Source organism: Leucoraja erinacea, chromosome 9, assembly GCF_028641065.1.
Source record: "Leucoraja erinacea ecotype New England chromosome 9, Leri_hhj_1, whole genome shotgun sequence".
Classification (NCBI taxonomy): Eukaryota; Metazoa; Chordata; class Chondrichthyes; order Rajiformes; family Rajidae; genus Leucoraja; species Leucoraja erinaceus.
Window position 1 is genome coordinate 46191158 of NC_073385.1, and position 24471 is coordinate 46215628.

Consider the following 24471-nt stretch of genomic DNA (forward strand, 5'->3'; position numbering starts at 1 on the left):
ACAGTTGGCAACCCTAATCACACCCCAGGCGGACGTCATCTAGCATTGGAGGAGCTGCACGCCATGGTCAACAAGCACCAGACAGCGTGCCCTGAAGCCTTTACCACCATAGCCAGGGACTTCAACAAAAACTACCTGAAACAATCACTCCCAAACTATCACCAACAGGATGGGGCAGATGTTCGGCAACTGTGGCAGGGTTTGAATGCCATCATCTCCTACAAGGCAAAACCAGGAGGCAGCTCAAGCGACAGCGAAGCGTCACTCCCTGATGAGCTCAATGCGTTCTTCGCATGCTTTGATAGGGAGAATAATGATGTGCCTTCCCGAGCCCCCGAGATGGTATTACAGTCACAATCACAGAGGCTGACATCAGAAGATCCTTTAGGGGGGAGAACCCTCAGAATGTGCTTGGACCTGATGGTATACCTGGTCGAGTTCTCAAAACCTGTGCAGACCAACTGGCTGGAGTTTTTGCAGACATTTTCAACCTCTCATTACTGAGGTCTGAGGTACCCACCTGCTTTAAGAGGGCATCAATAATACCGGTGACCAAGAAGAGCAAGGTGACAATGCCTTAACAACTATCGACCAGTGACACTAATGTCTGTGTTGATGAAGTGCTTTGAGAGGTTGGTTATGGTGCATATCAACCCCTACTTCAACAAGAAACTCGACCCATTACAGTTAGCCTACCGTCACAACATGTCAACGGAGGATGCGATCTCAATGGCTCTCCACTCCGCACTGGACCACTTGGACAATAAAAACACATATGTCAGGCTGTTGTTTATAGACTACAGCTCAGCGTTCAATACCATCATACCCTCCAAGCTGGTTACCACCCCTCGACATTGGGGACCTGGGGTGGAGGGTACTGCACCTAGGAGTCCCCTGCAACCTGTTTCTCTCGCGGTTCACAGACTCGCCAGCCACCTGCCACTTTTGCGGGCTGGAAGAATCTGTGTACCACGTGTATATGGAGTGTGTGAGGTTGCAGCCCCTGTTCCATTATCTAAAGGGCCTTCTGGCTACACTTCTCACCCACCATCCTCATCTTCGAACACCCTGTGCATAGGGGAGAGGGTAGGGCCGAGGATGTCCTGGTTGGGTTGCTCCTGGGCCTGGCCAAGCTGGCCATCCGTGAGTCACGGCGCCAGGTGGAAGAGGGCTCTGCCTGAGCCAGCTGCCTGCCCCTTTCCCAGGGTTCCGTCCGTGCCCGTGTCCATGCCCTACGCGCTGTCCAAGGGCGCCCTGGGGGATTCCCGGGACCGCTGGGCACCGTGGGGGGTTGAATGCATCCTTGACAAAGAGTGTAAGATAGTTGTATAATAGTTTATCATTTGTCGTGTAATATGATGGTGGGTTCTGTTTTATTTTTACTGTACTGGATATATTATTTTAATATTTGATTAAATATTTTTGTTGGATATTTTGCAATTGGATCCTCGACTTCCTTATCCACGGACCACAGTCTTTTTGAATTGGCAGAAATACTTCTTCCTCATTAACAATCAGTACGGGAGCACCTCAAGGCTGCGTGCTCAGCTCTACTCACTCTATACTCATGACTGTGTAGCCGGACATAGTGTGAACTCCATCTTCAAATTCGCTGATGACAACACCGTTGTTGGATGAATTACAGATGAGTCAGATGAGTGATGAGTCAGAGTATAGCAGTGAGATCGACCGATTGACCAAATGGTGCCAGCACAACAACCTGGCTCTCAATATCAGTAAAACCAATGAATTGACTGTGGACTTTAGCAGAGGAAGGATGAGGACCCACAATCCTGCTTATATCAACGGGACGATGGTAGAGAGAGTCAAAATTCCTGGGCATGCTTATTTCCTAAGATCTTTCCTGGACGCAGCACACTGATGCAATTATAAATAAAGAACATTAACACCTCTACTTCCTGAGAGGATTATGGAGATTCGGTATGTCAAAGAGGATTCTCTTGAACTTCTACAGTGGAGAGCAAATTGACTGGTTGCATCATGGCCTGGTTCGGCAAATTGTACGTCCAGGAGGGGAAAGACTGCAAAGAGTGGTAAACACTGCCCAGTCCATCACCGGCTCTGACCTCCCCACCATCGAAGGGATTTATCGGAGTCGCTGCCTCAGAAGGCAGCCAGCATCATCAGAGACCCACACCATCCTGGCCACAGACTCATTTCATCCCTGCCATCGGGAAGAAGATACAGGAGCCTGAAAACTGTAACATCCAGGTTCAGGAACAGCTTCTTCCCTACAACCATCAGGCTATTAAACACAACAACCTCAAATAAGCTTGGACTACAATAGACTATTATTATTATTATTATTATTATTATTATTATTATTATTATTATTATTATTATTGCACTACTATTGTTTGTTTTTTGAGTATTTGTGTATGTGTGTATGTATATATATGTATGTACTTGTGTGTGTATACACACTGAACTTTTTTTTTTCTCTCTCGTTTATGAGATTGTTTACAGTGTACTATGTTTACATATTCTATTTTGCTGCAGCAAGTAAGAATTTCATTGTTCTATAAAACAGTCTTGACTTTCTTGACTTTTGAAAAATGTGATCATGCTATTAAGTAAATTGCTTCACAATCAACAAATCTGGATGGAGAGCTTGGTGACATTATGTTAGATTCAGGCCTCCTGCACTGCTTGTGGTGAGGTTGCCATTGAAGATAGGGATACATCAACAGTTTCCTTCCTGAGCCCATTTGTCTTATAGCAACACTGAAGGAGACCGGTTGACCCATCAGGTCAATGTTGGCTCCCAGGCGAGAATAATTCCAATATCCTCTTCTACTTATTTCCCTGTATCTCTGCAAATTATTTTCTCTCATAAATGTTCACTTATTCCCCTTTGATTCTTTTTGTCATTAACCTGTACCAAGGAGTAATTTACAGCTAGCCAATTAACCAACCAGCAGATTTCAAGGATGTGGGAGGACACCAGAGCACCCAGAGGTAGCCATTGAGTCACAGAGAGCGTGTACATAATTTATACAGACAGCACTTAAGGTCAGAATCAAACCCAGATCCCTGGAGCTGTGAGGGAGCAACTCTCACTAGTACATCGCCAAACTACCATTTAAACCAATAAGATTCCTTGTTGGTAATGCTTTAATTGACCAAGTAGCCACTGTGCCACATGCCCCTTAATTTTTTTGTTGAGGTGAAAGGAATATTTTGTGATTGATATAAATATATCACATTTATTATTTACAGTCATATTTGTATTCATGTGTATTATGAAACGTGACGTCTGTAAGACTTTGTTAAAGTTGTGGTTTGTGTCCAAATGTATGCAATACATAATATGTTTTATTCATTACAATAAATCTATATTCCTCAGTATGTATTTATAAAATAAAACTGTTTGCTTTCTTTCCAATAGCCAATCTAGAGACTCGGTCTTACTCAAAAACCTTACTATAGCCTTAAAAATAGCGGAGTCAGGGGATATGGGGAGTAGGCAGGAACGGGGTACTGATTGGGGATGACTAGCCATGATCACATTGAATGGTGGTGCTGTCTACTGTCTACATATCAGGTCTCAAAGAATCATAGTGTCTTATATAGTACATGAACAATCCCTGTGGTCATGCTGACCATCAATTGCCATCTATACAGATCCCATTTACCAGCACTTGGTTTGTAACTTTTACAATTCAACTTTGTAAATGTTGTGAGCAATTTAACTCTCTCCTATCTCTTTTGCCATTGTCATGTTGGCAATTTTGAAGATAATCTTTTCTCTAAGCATATTCAAACTTACATTTGTTTGTGCTTTCAATTTTTTATGTTGCTTTTGATAATGAGACTCTTCTGGTTTTGATTTTGCAAACTAAAATTTACAGACCGAGTCCAACCACGTTATGCCCACTTTCTGAATAGCCAATATACCTAGTTATTTTAAATATTTTACTGTGCTTGGTGTACATAACTTGAAATTGTGGAATAAAATTTGGCATATGAGTTAATCAAATCTCAACAAGAAATGAGGATGGAAACAAATAAAGTTTGAAAATTTGCAATTAGAATTGTCAAATATAGTCCACCTTTGTTGTTTCCTGCCACTCACCTCTCAACTCAAAAAGTTATGGGAGATAGAGGGAAGCCATTACGTTATCATAAATAGTTTATCTTTATACTTTTAATGATCATATGTTTGGAATAGCTCTATTTTGCTTGGTTAATATATTATTATTATTATTATTATTATCATTATTATTATTATTATTATTACTACTATTATTACAATGCAAAGAATATTCTTGTAAAAGGTAAAAGTTGTATTCTTTCAATCTATGCAAATAAATTTAGGTCTAATCTATGTGTTAATTAACCACTACTTAGCTTGTCTCCTACATTCTTCAGTTTTAATGATGTTATGCACATTACAGTATTTGACACTTCACTCTGTTCTCAATTTATTTAATTTAAAAAAAAAATCACACAGTACAACAAAAGTTAATTTACTTCTTGTCACAGCAAAGTGAGGAAGAAATAATGATAAAAAAGAATTTAAAAAATCCAGTCCAATTAATCTTGGGACTGTTTTAAAAGATCCACATAGGAAAATGAAAATTAGATTAATTTTTTGGATTATTTTAGGAACACACACAGGAGAAAGGCCTACGCAACATATGCTACAGATCACAAAAGCGCTTTAGACAATGTCACTAAATCGCGAACAAATTGATATCACATCATATCCTTTAGGCATCAAGGTATGAAAAGTATTTGTTACTTGCTACATGAAGAATAGTAATGTTAAGGAATAAGATAATCAAATATACAGCTAGTCTTTGACACTGCAGTTCTGTAACACCGGGCCAATATAGCAGTCAATATAAGTGAAAGAAAATACATTTTGTTTCACATACTGTAGGAGAAAGAGAGAATACACATCAAGAAAATAAATAGAAAAGATTAATCACTGTAAAAGGATTGTGTTATGGAGCCTCCATAATTCATCTTCCGTTCTTAAAAAAATCTTATTTATTTTAAAAACTGCAAGACAGACCGAACATAATTTAAGAGCCAATTTGCCCATGGTGTTGTTAAAGTTTCAGTATTGTGACTACATTTATAATGAAGAGTCTTTGCGATTTGATTTATTTACATACATTATTTTACTCTGCACAACACAAAACACTGACTTAACAACCATCTATAAAATAAAGAAACAGCTAAAATTGCACTCACCATTACAATGATTTAACACAAATCATAATTAAAACCATATTAATCTGTTTCCTAAATGGTTCATGCTGTTGAATTCATTCACTGCTATCAAAGAAAAATGGGATTTTGTGGACATGAAACTTTATTGTATGTTTTCTAAGAAAACACAGTTGTCTTTTCTTTACGTCAATCTGAATGGATACTTCAGTAACTAATTTTGAAATACATACTGGGTCTTAGTGTACTTACATCTAGCCAGCAGTTCCACAGGGAACTGCCAATGGCATCTTTCTCTTGGGTCAATTTGCCTCTGACATGAACCTATGCATCTAAACGCAGATGTTAGTGATGAACAGTGTGGGAAAACACATTCATTTGAATTGAGTAGTTTTAAAATGTTTATTTATTTTTATTTATTTTATTTTATACCTTCAAGTAATTTCTAGTGGCTTAAGGCATTTTTAAACAAATTTGTTAAAATTTTGAAATTAAGCCTCAGGCAGATGGGCATCAGTAGGCTGCAAGAAGTAGATGTAATCACAGGCAAAGAATGGGTGAAGGGTAAGCCAACCATGTTGAATGGCCAGTAATTCTGCAAACTATAGATCTGGCAGCTGTTCCAATATTGTACCTCTCCTCACTGATCTGCCCAACTCAACAGCCAGAGGAAGCTCATGTGCATGGGTTGCGTGTTTTCATCCCAATTGCTCATCAGCCCCATTTTGTCAGAGGATCCACTCCTTTCCTGCTGTAAATGAGTATACCTGGCACTGTCCCTCCTCAAGGCACCATTCTTCTTTTCCTTATGTTATGAAGTTGATGGGTTAGTTTTAATCTTTCTTTTGGCACCAAATTGCTGTCATTTTGCTCGGGCGTCACCTGGAGGCCACTCTTCTCGGTCAATTGGCTCCCCAAAATAGATTGTGTTTCTAAAGTAAAAGTCAACCCAGTGTAGATGAGCCTGCACCCAGTTATATCTTCTGGATCCCTAGCTATACCAGGAAGCTCAGTTGCTTTATCAGGACAAAATCTACATGAACCCTTCACAAATTCAAGCTTTTTACTGTACATGTGACAATAAACAAAACTCAAACTCAAGTTAAGAAGACCATGGGCATTGGGCTGGCAATAGGCTCATTTTACTTCCTTTTTCAAATGAATCTGACAGAAGTTTTGACAAAATTTAGGATTAATGCAGGAATTAAGGTGAACCTACAACTTTGACTAAGGCAGGCCTGGGTGTTGATAGGGAGATAGGAGTGATCTGAAGGAGTTTGGTGGGACAAGAAAAACTAGCAAAGCTAGGCACACATATTCTGACATTTGATGTCAGGACTTCATTACATTTTTTCTTCAATTTGCTATTTAGCAATCTGCCATATTTACAGATTGGCTGGTGTCAGTGAGGAAAATTAGTGCAGGAGATTCAGAGCTGAAGAATATTGGGAGTGTAACATCAGGATTTGGTAGGCAGTGGTGATGAGGGAACAACACTGTCAGTAGAGAATGAGATAACAGGAGATGGGAGCTTGTGAGAACGAGTGAGGCTCAGGTGGAGTGGAGGTAGGAAGAGAGTGGTACATGATGGATGGAAGGTTCCTGACCATGGCACTGAGGAAAGGGGAGTCTTTCAATTGCACTGTCAGAGTCTAATCAAAATCTGTTAATTAAATGTCTGGCTTTGCACATCTCCTACACCATAGAGATAACAGCAGGTTAAAAATATTAGCTATTTTAAAAGTATTTGAACTTTGGAACCATGGGTCCTGGAAATTAATATCAAGGGCACTTTACATTATAGGTTACACTTATTCCTAGTTTTGGCATTATTAAATTAAGTTTAATGCATTTACACTTATGTAAATTTCATTTTCTATTTTCAACCTATTTTTTTACTGTTTATAAAAACAGCATCATTCTCTAGTTTCCCAACTCAACAAAGTATGAATCAGCAACCCGCCACTTAACCTGTTTTTTTGCTCTCATAGTGGCTGGCTGCTGATTCACACAGTATACTTCTTATTTTGTTCTTATAATGGTGTATTATGTACTTATTGCCCTCCTCAGTTTCTAGTCAAATGCTTGATCCTAGTCAAAATGTCATTATCTCCAAGTGATGCCACTAGGCCATGCTAACACAATGGCCGAGACAAAAAAATGTAATGTGCTATATCAGTGCAATTGAGAGACTTCCCTTTTCTCTGTTCCATGGTCAGGAACCTTCTATCCATCACGCACCACTCTCTTTCTACCGCCACTCCACATCAGCCTCACTCTCTCTCACAAGCTCAAATCTCCTGTTATCTTCTCATCAAAAATTCAAGGCCATTGCTTTTAAATAAGAAACAATAGTACTCCCACCTAAATGCTCACACTATAAAAAATGGCCATTCAGAAACTACCAGTGCATACATCCCAGCATATGCATATGTAGCTCCAATGCACTGGCCTTAAATTATAAGTACTTGTTCAGATTTATCAAGCAGACATCACACACAGCAGATACTGTAGACCTGTCCAGTGTTAATTAAGTTTTATGTTAATTTTGTTCATTATTAAGTTGGCTTCTCCCTGCCTTTTTTGGTTACTTTCTTGTTTCCTGGATTGTTGGAGAGTCTCATTTTTTTTTTGCATTGTGTTGCCATTGATGGTAAATGGGGCTTGTGATGGGCTAAGTTTGAAAAGATAAAAGTGGCAAATTTATGCCACTTTTACTGTGTATATTATGAATTTAACCCATTTGTCACCGGGAATGTGTAATTTAGCTACATAGCACTCATCTGATTTTCTAAAATTCATTGCATTCTTTGAGATTACCCAAATGATTTCTAGAGTATTGATGAACTGCAAGAATGTACATTAACACTGGCAGCTAACCAGAAAGAAAATAAATTAAAAATAAAAACCATCATTGCAGTTTACTTTTCACATTACTTGCTGATTTCTGCTTATCAACATAAAGATTGAAGCACTCTGGAAAAGCCTGCTGTTGAATGTTAAAACCAATTAAGGGCTTTTTAATGAGCTGCCAGTAGAAGGTTGCGCTTTCAGCTGGTTGGCATGAATATGACCAGGGCATACTATGCTCGCCTGTTGAGCTGCCATTGGTGTAATAACTTGCTGCTGAGGTTTCAAGCAATAATAGCAAAGATAAAATGAAAGTTTGAGGGAAGAGGTGCACAAAGTTGAAGGGAGCATGATGGGAATGTGCTGTATAGAACAAAAGCAAGGAAGGCAGTTTTGTACTCATTTATTGGCAACTTCTGCAGAGTAAAATACAATTTTGCTTTGAATGCAATGCAAAGTGTGGCTTCTTCTGATAAGGTCTAAATTGTGATTAGGATGAAAAAATAGAATTCTTTTAAATTTTTTATAAAGATTTGAGAGAAATTATCACCCTAAAAAACATATGCTGCAAAATTGGTCTGCAATATTTTGGCAATAAAACACAAAAAAATGTTGATTTACTTCGGACTAACCACACTTGATAAAATGCTTTTTTATGAAAACACAAAATAGAACCATTCAGTTGTATTTGCTTCGACTATAGGCACAGTGCATATGATAGGGAATAACAGGGCAGGGGAACACAATGTGCATGACAGGCAGGTTTATAGGATTGGGAGTGACTGCAAACCATCATGTTAACACATTCCCAGCAAATAATTTCATTTGTATGGGGCCACAATTGTTGCTGCCTTGCTATAAAATTAATTGCCTGGAATTTGCGGTGAGAATAATAGCGAGACTTTCAGCCCTCACTGTTATATATAGAGGAAATCTGACAGGAACTTCTGAAGTATACACATGTTTAGTAATAAGCAGAAATCCAGAAGCTGCTGTCAGTCCCTACTCCTTCAGACAGTGAGCTGTTTCAGAAGCCCTCAAGTGTAAGATGAAGGAGTAAGTGCACTAATAGGAGCATTTAAACAGCATTCTAAATATAAACAATGTTCCATGACAAAGTCATACTTCTTTGAGGTGTACGAGCTTCGTAGTAGCTCACTATAACAAAATTATTGTTTAACACTGCTGTTAAAACTAGTTTAAATATGCAGACTGACATTATCTTATCTAAATATTTTAACATTTTACACCTGTATAAAATAAAAACATTATTTTGATATTGTTTTAATCTTAATTTTGCACTGTAAAATGCTGAAAATGTTAGTTAGAATTATCCTTTTTACTTCCTGGTTTGCAGCATGTGGAAGCTCCTCAAAGTGATGTGGAGTTTGAGTTGTTTGATGACATCACTGTTCCTGCATGCTAGGATCTTCAAATATGACATTTGATATCAACTGATGTCAGGAAAGGTGAGGTAATGGTCACAAGGAATGAAATGTGGACGTTTCTTTGAGATCATTAGCATATGCTCTGCTTGGATTTTACTGCTGACCGTGAAATCTGCCACTTGATCCAACATTCAGCAAGTAGCAATCTCGGTGTGTCCTGATGTGCTCATGTAAAAAACCATAAACCAGTCTAAGAGAGACAACTGCTCCTTTGGGCACCTACTTAATGCAGCATAAAATGTATAATATTATTAATGGTAATAGAATATCTATTATATTATTATAATCAGTAACATATTCATTATCAATAAATATTATTAATATTCATTCAGTCTCAAAAATAAATGATCTGCAAATATATATTTTTATAGAATAAAAAATATTGAAAAGAACATTCTGACTAAACAACAGTTGCAATTTTGTATTGCTATTAAGAATGGAATTCACCTGTGCAACATGTGACAAATAAATTTGACTTTGACAAGTGATCAAAAGATGAATTGGGATGAACAATATTATTCAATATATAGTATTCAGGTATATAAGTTGGCTTTACTTGTCTAAAACAATTTACAGTTCAGCAAATGTGGTGCTTAACTAATTCCAGTTCCCCTGCCTTCATTACATGGCATTTAAATCCAATCATCAATTAGTTATCCAACTTTTACCGCTGTACCATCGAAAGCATCCTGACCACCTGCTTCACGGTATGGTACAGCAGTTGCACTGCAGCTGACAGGAAGGCACTGCAATGGGTGGTGAAAACTGCTCAGCACATCATCGGTGCCCTGCTCCCTGCCATGGATGCCCTCCACCGAAAACGGTGTCTGAGACGGGCCGGGAAAATCATCAAGGACCCCTCTCACCCTAACCATGGACTGTTTGCCCTCCTCCCATCAGGGAGGCGGTACAGGAGCCTCAGGTCTCGCACAAGCAGGCTGAGGAACAGCTTTTTCAACAACACCATTACACTGTTGAACTCGGAGTCCTGACGCTAGCCATCCTTAGACTCTCCCACTTGTATACAGTTATCTGCCTATGTATCAGTTTTAATTCATCCACAATCCACACATTGTTAACCAGTATTTTATTTTTTATTTTATTTTTTTAACTTTTATTGTATGCCAACTTTGTATTTTTATTTTTACTTCTACTATCTTGCACTATGACTATGACCAGACGCTAAACTGCATTTCGTTGTACCTATACTTGTATTTGTGCAATGACAATAAAGTTGAATTGAATTGAATTGAATTATACTTGGCATGAATGACCTCTGGATATAGCTCTATATTTGGCTTTTATTATCAAAAACCTTTTTCTCCTTAACTCAAATAACAACACCCCATTTTCTTTCTTAGCACAAGAATGAAATCAAAAGTTTCAGATAATCAGCTTTTCCCGTTGGTGTCAGAACTCTACTTCCTCAGATGACTAAGGAAATTTGGAATATCTCCAACAACTCGAACCAATTGCTACAGATGCACCATAGAAAGCATCCTATTAGGATGAATAGCAACTTGGTTTGGCAAATGCTCTGCTCAAGCCCACAAGAAATTGCAGAGAGTTGTGGATGTAGCCCAGTCCATAACACAGACCAGACTCCATTGACTCATGCTGCCTCGGAAATACAGCCAACATAATCAAGGACCATTTTCATCCTGATCATTCCCTCTTCTCCCCTATTTTGCCAGGAAGACGATCCAAAAGCTTGAAAGCACGTATAACCTGACAGGAGCAAATTCTTCCTTACTGTTCTCAGACTACCGAACGGAACTCTCATAAGATGAGAGTGTAATCTAGATGTCTCAACCTATCTCACTGCAGCCCTTGCACATGTTTTAAAATCTGCACATTTTCTGTCACTGTAACACTATAATACTATATTCTACACTCAGGTTGTTTTTTTTTTTCTCTTTGCACATCTGCTGTACGTGTATGGATTGATTGTATTTATGTATGGTGTAGCAGGCAAAATAAAGTTTTTCGCTCTATATCATTTCATGTGATCAGTACACTATACAACAAACCAAACAAGCTCAGAGGAAAGGCTGCCCTGTTCTAACCTTAATTTTTTTACCCTCACAAATCCTATCTGGCTGCAGAAGTATTTCTAATATTCTAATTAACATCAAATTTCAAATAATTGCTGTGTTCTATTTAGAACATTTCAAACAGTTCCGGCACTTTTTCTCTCCACTACCCTAATTTATCTTCATAGAACATAGAACAATACAGCTCAGGAACAATCCTTTGAGTTATGATATCAAAGCTGAATATGATGCCTACTTAAACTAATCAATTTATCCACCCAGAGACATGCTCCATATCTCTGCATTCCCTGCATTTTCTTCTATTTATTCTCTTCTCAGGACCAACAAAATGTTGTCATCCAGTCAATCTTGGCCTCCATCCTATCACATACATCCCTTTTGTTGTCTCGAAACATATCCTTCCCTCTTCACACATATGTGCACACACATGCGCACAACTTTACATATGCTTATTATTTTCACTCTTCCAGTTTTGAAACAAGTTCACCAACTTGTTTCTATTTTGATAGAAAAAAAGCACCCAAGGTGATGGAGTATCTCAGCCAGTCAGGCACCATGCCTGGAGACCAAGGATTCGTGATGTTTCGGGTCAGGGTCCTTTCCGAAACATCATCTATCCTTGTTCTCCAGAGATGCTGCCTGATCTGCTGAATTACTCCAGCACTTTTGTGTCCTTTTTTGAAAACCAGCATCTGCAGTTCTTTGTTTCTCTAATTTGATAGATGTTGCCTGATCTGCTGAGTACCACCAGAAAAATCTATTTCTGTTTTGGATTTGCAGCATCTGCAGTTCTTTTAAGAATACCATCTTTATTGGTATTAGGACATTAGATGTTCCAAGCAGATTGGTTGCTTGAAATGTATTAACTAAAACAGCTACATTTAAACAAAAAAAAATCCCCAATAATAGAGCCTCTTTACACATTGCCCTTGACATTACTAATATTGAGTAATACCGCGCTGAGTTACTTAATAAATTTTGCACTTTCTAAACGTATTAATATATTGTTATGTTTTAGAAAGTGCATAATAAAGCCTTTACTTATGAAGGCAGTACTTTAGATTAAAGCAATCTCTTCTAAAATACTATTTTTTTCCAAAGAGTAAGTATGCGCTGCCAAGGCGGGAATCCTGAATTGCAAGGAATGTCTTTGTTCAAGGATGGATTTTCTTACTCTGCTTTTTTTTTCTCTCAGTTCCACAGTACCACCCACATAACTGTTCCTCCAGATCTGCCCAAATTACCATGATTCCCTTTTCAGCTCCATCTTGCCCTTTGGTTCCTTGTGTCCTTCTCTATTTTACCATGCACTCAAATCCATCCAAAGTTCTAATTATTATTCTTGTTTTCTTCATTTATATCCCTGGTTCTCATATTACTAAGTTAGCTTTGAACAATTTTGCTCTAAGGCCAGTATTCTTTTTTGATTCAATGCCACTCTTTCCTATATCCTATAATTCTCTTCACAACTTTCTTTCATCCAAATATGATTTTCTTGATACATTTCCAGACTTGGTTAAATTTTTTCCTATTGTATGAATACTCTGTTGGCTCTGCATCACTCTTTTATAACCCCAGCATCTCCCACGCGCTGACTAGAGACTTAAATCCTCTCCCAATTAGAAATTGAGGGGTTAATAAAACAATAAGAATAAGAATTAAAATCTACAAACCAAACTTTATTTATCTAGAGGCAGTTAGTAGATTGAGAGGTGGACTAAACTGAAACCTGAAACAAGGCTTTATTCTGATGAGATTATAATTCATGTATTTATTTAAGAGATTATTTTTTACTGTTCTTGGTGAAACAATTATGTTGCAAGGCATCTAATTTGTTCAGAACTTTCCCCCTTCAAGGCATTATTAACTCTGCTTTTGTGAACGTATTTTTTTTCTCAGTTGACTGCCTGGCTTCCCAAGGTCAGCAGGGGCGTCCCAGAGTATCTACAGATTGTGCAATGTGTTCTGAATAAAACATCTCCAGGCCAAATATTGCATATGTGAAACGAAGAGTGAGTATCTGTTTACATTCTCCCAACCCAGCATTAATTTAGTCTCCAATACTCCATGAATGTAGCATTTTTATTTTCAAGAGATTTATAATGTCTTTTCAAGGCACATTACAAACTGGGTACTTAATTGTGGTCCTTTCTGAGAATTTTCAGGATGTTTTCCTCATTAAGAACTTGTTCAAGCACGCCAAAATTTCTCCCACCTAAATCTGTTACAACCATGAAGAAGAAGTACTTAATCCAGTAATCTGAGCCAATCTCCAATTTGTTTGCTATTGGCCAAAGGTCATTAATCTACCTTATTTATTTTATGTCTTTACTTTGTATGAAGAAACTGGACAAAAGAAGATAAGACCATCTTTTGCCTGCAATATGAAGATATTGTTTGTGTTCATGAATGTAAAAGGTTTTGTAACTAATAGACTCATATATCATAACTGAAGTGAAATTATTGTTTAGTGAGTTATGTGGAATGTTCGCAGAAATGGCTAATTTCCCAACTGTTTTGAAATAAGGATGATGTAAATACCATGCAATCCTCTGATTAAATTGTCAGCGCCAGCTAAGCTAGTAAAAGCCCAGTTTTTATGGAAAGTGTAAGAAATTCATGCAGGGAATTGTGAAATCTGACTGTAATAGCTGTAAGAGGCATCTCTTCAAAACAAGACTGATACAATCGTCCATCATTTAGAGATGGTGAAGCTTATACACCCACATAAATTTAGTTAAATTTAGTTAAAAAGTAATGAGAGAATTAAAAGAGTTAGAATGTGTGCTAATGATCTTTGAAACCAACACACACATCATATTGGAGCGTATCGTTGCGTCGCAACTTCATTCCCATCTCCTTGCGTATAACCTACTTGAACCCCTCCAATCTGGCTTTCGCCCGCTCCATAGCACAGAAACTGCTCTCCTCAAAGTCCTCAACGACCTCTTCACCTCTGCTGACACTGGTTCCCTCAACATCCTCATCCTCCTCGACCTGAGCGCAGCCTTCGATACAGTGAACCATAACATCCTGCTCACCAGACTCAAAGACCTCGGCATTGAAGGCTCTGCACTCAGCTGGCTCCGTTCCTACCTTTCCAACAGATCCCACTTCATCTCTCTCCACAACCACACCTCTGCTACAGCCACAGTCACTCAAGGCGTTCCCCAAGGCTCTGTACTCGGCCCCCTCCTCTTCATCATCTACATCCTCCCCCTTGGTCAGATACTCTGCCACTTCAACCTGGACTTCCACTGTTACGCTGATGACACCCAGATCTACCTTGGCACCAAATCCCCCTACAACCCCCCCCTCTCCCATATCAACTCCTGTTTGTCAGCTATAAAAACCTGGATGCAACATAATTTCCTCAAACTCAACAGCGATAAGACAGAATTCCTCCTCATAGGCTCCAAAGCCACACTCAGCAAAATCAATAACCCCACTCTCACCATCGACGGCACCACTGTCTCCCCATCTCCCCAGGCCCGCAACCTTGCCGTGATCTTTGATTCCACCCTCTCCCTTGAGCCTCACATCCGCCATGTCATTAAAACCTCCTTCTTTCATCTCCGCAACATCGCCAAACTCAGACCCTCTCTCACACCTCCCGCTGCTGAAAGACTCATCCATGCCTTCATCTCCTCCCGACTGGACTACTGCAACTCACTTCTCCTTGGCATCAGCTCCACCTACATCAACCGACTCCAACTGGTCCAGAACGCAGCCGCCCGACTCATCACCCACACCAAATCCTGGCATCACATCACTCCAGTCCTCAAACAACTTCATTGGCTTCCCATCTCCCACCAGATCACTTAACAAAATCCTGATCCTCACCTACAAAGCCCTCCACCATCTGCCCCCCCCCCATATCTCACTGACCTCCTCTCCCCCTACCAACCCTCACGGTCCCTCAGATCCACATCAGCCAGTCTCCTCTCCATCCACAAGTCCAACCTCCGCCGTTTTGGGGACAGAGCCTTCTCCAGGGCAGCTCCCAGGCTCTGGAACTCCCTCCCCCAACTGATCCGCAATTCCGTGTCCCTCACCATCTTCCCGCCTCAAGACCCATCTCTTCACCTCTGCCTATCCTTAGCCCCACGTCCCCCTCCCTTTTCATCTGTGCATTAATTGCCTCATGTTGTGTTTTGTATTGAATTCTGTCTTTACTTTGTGTACTAGTCATGTCTCTACTATTTATTTAATTCCCCTTGCATGTTTTTTCCTCTACCTGCTAAATTTTTGTAAGGTGTCCTTGAGACTCTTGAAAGGCGCCCATAAATAAAATTTATTATTATTATTATTATTATTATTATATTCCAAGACAAACATTTTCACCATTAATACTGAAACCACACAAACATTAAATGCTCTTGTTCATAATATTTATTTTATTTTAGACAAGTTTATTTTTTCTTTTGCCTAGTTATTAAATAATTTCATTATAGCTCAGCCAGGATTTTAAGATTTTTTTAAAACCTTATTCCAAATTGCTGTATAGATGAAATTAGCATTAATGTACAATGGGCTTAGAAAATGAAGCACTAAATCAAATGAGCACTCAGATTAGAATTTCAAAACACAAAAGCTGCGATTTTAATTAAAAAATAAACATTTGTTTTCAGAGAATGCTATCTTAAATGCATTTTTTATCAACTGATCATGAATTCAAGGTACCTAGTACTGAAAAGAAGGGCAAAGAAAGACATTTTTCCATTATCACAATCTGACGTCACACATGTCCTTCTTCGCTGTACTGTATGTCTTTCACATTCCTTTGGTGTCGTAGTTCCTAACTGCCTTCATTTCATTGCCTTTAAGTTTGTTTATTAAGATTTTATTTTCCTCAAAGTCCCTTTTAATCCATTGATAGGCTACTAATCAGAAATGTTCCCTTTGTTCTATCCTTTCCTCACCCTTTCTGCAACTTATAACCAAACTATGTTCTCTGATGAAAAAACTTTGAACAGAAATATTAACAATGTTTCTCTTTTACTATCTGACTTGCTGAGAGTTTCCATTTATCTTTTTTTTTATCTCAATGCAAGCCACAGGCTATCTGATAACTGAAGTCCAATAACACATCAAATATGCAATGAGAAATTAAAAAAATATATTAAAACCACATAAGCCATTTAGAATGGAATGGTGCAGTGATGTCAAAAAAAGTTAATAATAGCTGATATACTATTACATATAAACTCCAAAGGCACAAGGGTATAGTGGTTGAGTCACTGTCTTACAGCACCAGAGACCCGGGTTCGATCTTGATTATGGATTCTGTCTGTATGGAGTTTGTACATTCTCCCTGTGACCACGTGAGTTTTGTCCAGGTGTTCCGGTTTCCTTCCATATTCCAAAGATGTACTGGTTCGTAGGTTAATAGGCTTTGATAAAATTGTAAATTGTCCCTGGTGTGTAGGATAGTGTTAGTGTACAGGGTGATCGTTGGTTGGCGCTGACGTGGTGTGCCGAAGGGCCTGTTTTTGTGCTGTATCTCTCAAGTCTAAAATCTCTAAAGACTAAAGTGTCCAGTCTGGCACCTATGGGGGATCCTATGCCGGGTTTGGCCTCTGCTGAATCATGTAGTCAACATAGCTACTAATTTCTCAATCTTCAGGATTTACCTGCCTATTTGCATGACCGATTGCAATGAATCTCTTTTGAGGGTGGTGTTATATTTTGCCTTCCTAACACTCTAAAAGGTCACACTCTTAGAAAGTGGATCAAATGCTGGCCCACCATTTTCTGATCAGCATTTCAAGTCCGCTTTCTGTTGAGAGTACAGGATCACAGAATCACATTTGCCATGTCCTCTTGTCTGATTATTTTAAATATTCATCATTTATCATGAACTATAGTGTAATATGAAAAAAAACCATTTAAATAGATCTTAAAATCAATCATTGATGAATTGCTTTGCAGATATTGTACAAACAAGTATTCATTGGTACAAATAGCAAATATCCGTTTAGTAGTGTTTCCACTTAAAATTAACATTCCCAGTGTGTAAGAAGTCTTTCATAAACCCAGGCAAACACAGACATGAATCAATTCACCTTTCACATTTCAAACACTTTCCTAGAGAGACAGTAATCAGGGCCTTTGACAGCTTGCTTTTCATTCTGGCTCTATAAAACCAAGTGAAAGGTCTACCGCGAGACGCCTACTTTCTCATGAATGGAATGACTGGTTGCATTTCATCAGTCTCCTTAAGACAACCCTTATTACACACCATTTGTTTTACCTATTAGTGCTGCTTGTAGTTTAATTGTGTAATTTAGCTCAGCTTGAGTTAACAGCAACTGAAATTATATTCTGTATAATATCCCAGGGACCTGATTTATTCAGACCTGAATCCCATCTTTGTTAGTGAAACTCTTTTGGTCTTTTATTTCCTATAACTCTGTGACCTCACAGATGGGATTGAAAGAACACATGTCTTTACTAGAACATAAAAGTTTGCTAAGCATAAGCAGGTTTGTCTTCAAAATATGAGTTATTGGATGAAATTTCTATGATTAAATTATGTAAAACCATACCAAAATGTGACAGAAGCAGATCAAATCTAGACCTTTCTACTTTGGAATACATTTTGTTATGATGATATATTTAAAAATCTGTTAAAATGAAATTTGATTAATTTTAACATGGTTTTTTTTTATTCAATTTATATATTTTCATTTAAATGTCGATTTCCGAACTAGGTGTGCCAAATATTTTTTGTGAAATTCAATTGACGCTTATAGCGCACAATGGGAAACTCAATCACTGGTTCCAGGTACAAGACATTCCGGCTTGGCATCCATTAATGATGTCCATTATCTTGCAACATCGTTTGTGTGCAAACATTAAAATCTGATGCTGGACCTTGAATAAATAAAATAGCAGAACCTGACATGAATCTGCCTGATCTCGGCTAACGGGACAGATCTTATTCGAGCTATTAAGGAGTCTGCCATTGAAAGTGACTATTTAATCATCTCCGAGTGATCAAACAGCTATGCTATGCAAACTCTTCTTTCTTTGTGAGAGACAAAATGTTTCCCCTGTGTATCTATCTCTGTTGCCATGAAGCCTGATCATCTGTTGGAAACATGCGATGCCTGCTCCTGAGTCCAACCTGCCAGTCTTGGTTTCGTTCCTGTTGAGAACCGTTGCTTTAAAAGCAACCTTCACAGCAGGAGAGCATGCTTGTAAGTTTGTGCTTACTGCACTAAGTTACGATGTGTAACTACGCTGAAGGCCTGGAATTCTGAATGCCTGTTTGCATGGGGCCATACACATTCATGCACATAAGAAATTTGTTCCCCTGTGGCTGAGAAAGAATCTGGCATGATGCCCTCTGTACAACGTAATTTTAGCGGATGTTTCTAAGCATATTAGAATCTCCAGTCTCTGGTATCCATCAGCGTCAAATAACTGAATTTCTATGCACATTTGAAATACAAGAACATCAAAGCAATGATTATTTTATTATGGTATCTACTTTTCAGATTAATAATACTGCACAGTCATGCTTTCCAATCTTTTAACATCATGGTGATTGGAACATGTTCAACAAAAACTGCCTACTTTTAGAAAAAAATAATATTAAAATTCAATTACTAAGTGATGAATTACTGCAAGGTTTTCTTTGCTTGCCATTGTAATTTTGGTGGCAAAGCTCCAAAGCTGGGAAACATCAGACTGTTATCTGAATTATCTACTGTTTGTCTGGGGTATATCTTTTTGCAAAGATTGCAGTGGACAAGTCAGAAAACCCATGCAGATATCCACCCCCTATAATTGAGTTGGATGATGCAGAACGTAGCAAGGTCAAGGTCAACAGTATGACCATTGTTGAGGTATGTCCATTTCCTATTCATGACAATCTTTTCTACTACTAGTAGACTTTACTAAAACAACCATAAATATTATTATGAATCCTAACTGATTTTCAATTCCAAAAGCCAAAAAGTTCATTTAGGCTCCAGTATCCTGTTGCACTCTTCACATGACACCTGCCATTCAATACACTGCATGGATCAACGTTTATATGCTCTTTATTGTTATGCACATTGCACTTAAGGCATTGGAATTGATTGTAGACTTTAGGAGAGCTCCCCCTCCCCTCACCCCACTCACCATCAACAACACCACAGTCACATCTGTGGAGTCTTTTAAGTTTCTGGGAACCATCATCTCCAAGGACCTTAAGTGGGGGGCTACCATCGACTCCACAGAGGATGTACTTCCTGTGGCAGCTGAGGAAGCACAATCTGCCACGGGCAATGATGGTCTAATTCTATATGGCCAACCTAGAGTCTGTCCTCACCTTCTCCATCATGGTCTGGTTTGGCTCAGCCACCAAGCATGACACCCGGAGGCTGCAGCGAATCGTCCGAACAGCTGAGAAGGTTATTGGCTGCAACCTTCCCTCCATTGACAAACTGTACACTGCAAGGGCCAAGAAGCGAGCGGGTAAGATCATCTCTGACCCCTCTCACCCTGGCCACAAACTCTTTGAATCACTTCCCTCTGGAAGGCGACTCCGGACTGTCAAAGCTGCCACAGCCAGACATAAAAACAGCTTTTCTCCACGAGTAGTAGCTCTACTCAATAACCAAAAAACTGTAGCCTCCTTTTGCTCTGGTATTTTATTTAATTCACACGTTTAATCGATAATGTTTTGTTATTATGTTTAATGTTTTAGGTATCATTCTTAACTGTCACTCTATGTCATGTTGTCACTTGCGGGTAGAGCACCAAGGCAAATTCCTTGTATATGAATACTTGGCCAATAACCTTATTCAATTCAATTCAATTCATCAGTGGGCAGAAGATTCCAATCTCTACATCGTGTCATGTAGCTGGGCTATGTTGGGCATGCCTTTGGGATAGATAGGGCTCTTAAAGATAGCGGAGTCAGGGAATATGGTGAGAAGGCAGGAACGGTTACTGATTGGGGATGATCAGCCATAATCACATTGGTGGTGCTGGCTCAAAGGGCTGAATGGCCTACTCCTGCACCTATTGTCTATTGGGCTATATTAATTGCCTGGGACAGGAAATCCCATGCTCTTGATCATGCTGCAGGTCCCCAGCTTCAATGCAATACTAGCATAGGGGTAGTGGAACGGAAGATCTGTCTTAATGAGTATGTCTCGTTGTCAATTAATATATATATATTTCATTACATGTGAGATGGTTCCTCTTTGTGATAATCAATGCACAGTTCCTTCTTTCTGAGTGGTGACAACATATAAACTCTGAGTGTTGGCAAAAAGCTAACACATGATTTAAAGCCACTATTGTATATTACATTAATTTAACATAACAATATTAATATCTATGTCATTTAAGGCTGAATGTTATGCAGAATCAAAGTTTTAATAGTCCTATTTGACAGACTACAACAATCTATATAATATTAACCTAAATGTGTTCATTTTCTGAGGTTGAGTTGGATCTTGACATTGTGTGCAAAATTATTAGATGCAAATTAGCAGGCTGTTTTTTATCACCCATTTTATATTATTGCATCAAGTCAACCCCGTCGTTTTATTGCGATACCAGAGGATAAATGGGATAATATGTATAGCTGAATAATATTGCTCTAATAATGCTTCTTAATATTGATCTGCACTAATAGAGTTGAAATGAAAAGAGAAACTCAAAAGTAGAAAATCTAGAATTCAATCCATTAATTTGATTCTGACCCATTTCTGTAAACTGGGTGGTAAATCAACAGTTTCACACTTAGGAAAACAGTGTCACTAAGGGTCATGACTTTACAAGACATTCTAGATGTGGATGTTTTTTCTGCTGTTCCATTTTACAACATTTCAAGGAACTCCCAATTTTAGTTATGTATCTTAATGGAATCTTTCTGTTTTAGATTAAATTCCAACTTTAACCCTAGAGTAGCAGTTGAACATAAGATTCTTATTATCCTTGCAGAACAGCTACATGAAGAAAACTTAATTTCTTGTTTCATCCAGTTCAGAGGTATTGAAACAGAAGTCTAAGAATAACCATCGGCAATAATATAATTTTGAACATAGTCAGTTAACAGTATTGTATTGTGTTATATTTACCAACACGCTTTTCATCATTTTTTATTACTTTTCCCAAGAGAGTTCATAGATTCAGATGCTGAACATTTTAAATATATCTGGCTTTTCTTGAATAGTATTTTAAGGCAGTAATCATGATATACGTTATAGAACCGTAGAGCTATACATCACGGAAATAGGCCCTTCGGCCCACCTTGTTCATACTGACCAATATGGTAAAATATCAGGCTAGTCCTATTTGCCTACATTTGGTCCGTTGCCCTCTAACCCCTTCCTTTCTTGTCTATCCAAATAGTGTTTAAAAGTCATAATTGTATCTGCTTCTATAGCTCCCGCTAACAACTCATTTCAGATATGAACTATTTTCTGAATGAAAAAGTGCCCTGAAGTCCTGCTTAATTCTTTCCCCTTTCACCTGAAGCCTAAGCCCTTTAGTTTTAGAACTCTTTATCCTGAGAAAAAGTATGTGAGTATTCACTTTCTCCATGTCCCTCATGATCATGTACACCTCAATGAGGTCATTCATCAGCCTTCTATGCTCCAAAGAAGAATCCTAGCTTATCCAATCTCTCTATATAACTCAAGGCAGCAAGGCAAGTTAACAAATAAAGACACAAAGTGCTGGAATAACTGAACAGGTCAGTCAGCATCTCTGGTAAACCTAGACAGGTACAGCAGGTAGTGATGAAAGCGAATGGCATGTTGGCCTTTATAACAAGAGGTGTCGAATATAGTAGCAAACAGGTCCTTCTGCAGTTGTACAGAGCCCTAGTGAGACCACACCTGGAGTATTGTGTGTAGTTTTGGTCCCCTATTTTGAGGAAGGACATTCTTGCTAATGAGGGAGTGCAGCGCAGGTTTACAAGGTTAATTCCCGGGATGACAGGACTGTCATATGCTGAGAGAATGGAGCGGCTGGGCTTGTACACTCTGGAGTTTAGAAGGATGAGAGGGTATCTCATTGAAACATATAAGATTGTTAAGGGTTTGGACACGCTAGAGGCAGGAAACATGTTCCCGATGTTGGGGGAGTCCAGAACCAGGGGCCACAGTTTAAGAATAAGGAGTAAGCCATTTAGAACAGAGACGAGGAAACACTTCTCCACACAGAGAGTTATGAGTCTATGGAATTCTCTGCCTCAGAGGGCGGTGGAGGCAGGTTCTCTGGATGCTTTCAAGAGAGAGCTAGATAGGGCTCTTAAAAATAGCAGAGTCAGGGGATATGGGGAGAAGGCAGGAACGGGGTACTGATTGGGGATGATCAGCAATGATCACATTAAATGGCGGTGCTGGCTCGAAGGGCCGAATGGCCTTCTCCTGCACCTATTGTCTATTATTTTGGGTCAGGATTTTTCTTCAGTCAGATTGTGTTGGGGAGGAAGAAACCTGGACAAGAAGTGGGGACAGGTCAAAGCTTGGCAAGTGATTGGTGGGTACGTGAGGGGGAGGGTTTTGATAGGTAGATGGTTGCACAGAGGTCATGGGGGAAAAGCAAAGCATGAGATAATGACAAAGATGGAAGAGGTGTGACTTGTGAAGCCAGAATAAGAAATATAAGTGGAATGGGATGTGGGGAGGTGGGCTGGGGAGTGGAAGGGAAGAAATTGGTGAGAATCCTGAAGGGCCACAGGGAATAGAATGGTAAAAAAGAGGTGTAGGGGGTGTGCAGAAAGGGGATGGTTGTCTGCAGGTTTGTTCCTAAAATTGGAGAGTTTAATGTTCATGGTTGTAAGCTACCCAAGTGAAATATGAGGTAGTGTTCCTCCTGTTTGTGTGTGGCGTCTGGCAATGCAGGAGGTCCAGGACAGAAAGATCAGTTAGCAAAATGGTGAGCAACCGGGACTGAGCAAAATGATCACCTACACTACACTTGGTCTTCCCGAAGAAATGGAATAGATGAGGTTACAGGAGGTGCACGTTAACCTCGGTCTCACCTGGAAGGACGGTTGAGGTCCCTGGATGGATGTGAGGGAGGAGGTATAAGGACAGACGTTGTATCTCCAGCAATTGTAGGGGAAAGTACCTGGTCAGGCAGCAGTTTGGATGGGAACTAAGGTGTTGCGAATGCTGAGTTACTCCAGCACTTTATGTTCATTGTTTGGAACCCAGCATCTGTAGTTCCTTGTGTCTACAAGTCCAGGTAATATCCTGGTCAATCTCTCCTTCACCCTTTCCAAGTTAATGACATCAGTATTATAGCAGGGCATACAAGGTCATTTAGAAATAATTATAAATAATTTCCAAACAATCAAATAAAGAAAATCATTTGTCCTTATATTGTTACCTAAAGTAAGATCATTATAAAAACTGTCAGGGAACTGTACTGAGTTTTCAGAGGTGTTATTGTGGTAAAAATGTTATTCATTTCATTTTTCTATGGAATACACCAGTAATGTTGGAGCTAAAACATTAGTTAAATGTTTTGCAATCTTTCTAAATATTGGGATCTGAATAGATTCAACCCTGTAGCAATGCCTTAACATTGGCAAAATGGCATACAAAATAGTTCTTTATTTGGTCCATAGTTGTTTAAAAATGTCCATATAGAAACATCACAACTTTAACAATTTCAATACTTATTTTGACAGAAAATTGAAAATACTGAATCAGAGTATATAACACTGGAGAGCAAAAAGAGCAAAGAACTGGGAAATGCCAATCTTTAAGTTGTAATGTAGCTCACACATAAAAACTTCCTTCATGAAACCTTACCTAAAAGCAAATATGGGATAAGGTTATTCTTTCCCAAACCAATAAAATCAGGAGACTGTTGCGAGAAGCAGTGTCACGCAGTTTGATGTCCCCAGCAGGATACTTGGGGTCATATGTGCTGCCGTAAATTCAGTGTGGGGCTCT

General features: G+C 39.0%; 1 protein-coding gene across 1 annotated transcript in view; it reads right to left on the bottom strand.

Annotated features, from left to right (window-relative positions):
- fmn1 (formin 1) overlaps positions 1 to 24471 on the bottom strand; it is a 314864-nt gene that overhangs the window by 33621 nt on the left and 256772 nt on the right.